Genomic DNA, 1384 nt, shown 5'->3' with positions numbered 1-1384 from the left:
GAGCGGGCAGGTGTTTTTTACGTGCCAGACGACCAGCTGTATCAGACTACACGTACCCTTCCCCAATGCCCCACCAAAGTCGTCGGAATCCTTTTGGAACACCCTAACAGGGGAGACCACCCCTACCCAGCTGGGGCGGTAAGGTGGTGAATACATCACATGTGTTTTTAGGTGACACGTGGAAGTGACGCGGTGGTAGATCCAGCCTCAGCGAGGGGGGAGTTGCTACACACGGCGACCGGAGGGCAGCCGAAACTTACCCAAGGAAAACGCGGGTCCGCTCGTAAGGGGACCGTATCGCAGAAAATACACACAGGGGGAGTCCGCGTAGGAGTCTTCACCCTGTGGAGCACCTATTCCAGTACAGGGTAGATTTGAGTACCCGCAGTGGATTGGGTCAGCAAGTTCCTCCGCTGAACTGCGGACCCATGAGGGCTAGGGAGGAATCGACCAGGGATTCGAGCTGAGTGGAATCTCCTGGGAAAAAAGACGCACAGTTTTACCTCAAGCGAGGGAAAGGGCATATATGCAAGCGATTCACCCGGTCAGCCCATCACCGTGTTACCGAGTTCTACTGGCTCGGACCTGAGAAAACACGGGATGAAACCGACTCAACCCTGAGATTGTAGGGATCTCGTAAAGGATCTCGTAAAGATCTCGTAAAGGTGTTGGGTGTCGCCCAACCCGCTGCTCTACAAATGTCTGCCGGGGAGGTACCCCTGGCCAGTGCCCACGAGGACGCAACACTCAAAGGGGGGGCACGGCCTGAGTGTGATAAGCCAGTGAAATGGCATCTACTACCCAGTGGGAAAGCCTCTGTTTGGAGACAGCGTTTCCTTTCCGCTGTCCCCAAAGCATACAAAGAGCTGCTCAGAGTGTCTAAAGCTCTGCGTGCGGTCCAGATAGGTACGCAAAGCACGTACCGGACACAGCAACGACGGGGCTGGGTCTGCCTCCTCCCGGGGCAGCGCTTGCAGGTACACTACCTGATCTCTGAAAGGCGTGGTAAGAACCTTGGGCATGTAGCCAGGTCGCGGTCTTAGGATCACATGAGTGTCTGCTGGACCGAACTCCAGGCAAGTGTCGCTGACAGAGAACGCTTGCAGGTCCCCGACCCTCTTGATGGAGGCGAGCGCGATCAGCAGGGCAGTCTTAAGGGAGAGGGCCCTGAGTCCAACTGATTATAGCGGCTCAAAGGGAGGTCTCTGGAGGCCTGCAAGGACTACCGAGAGGTCCCAGGAGGGGAACAGGCTTGGCCGGGAGGGATTTAACCTCTGGGCGCCTCTTAGGAACCTGATGATTAAGTTGTGCTTACCAAGGGACTTGCCATCTACTGTGTCGTGGCGGGCCGCGATAGCAGCAACATACACCTTCAAGGTGGACA

Source organism: Xyrauchen texanus, chromosome 41 (assembly GCF_025860055.1).
Source record: "Xyrauchen texanus isolate HMW12.3.18 chromosome 41, RBS_HiC_50CHRs, whole genome shotgun sequence".
Classification (NCBI taxonomy): Eukaryota; Metazoa; Chordata; class Actinopteri; order Cypriniformes; family Catostomidae; genus Xyrauchen; species Xyrauchen texanus.
This window is presented reverse-complemented; position numbering follows the sequence as displayed.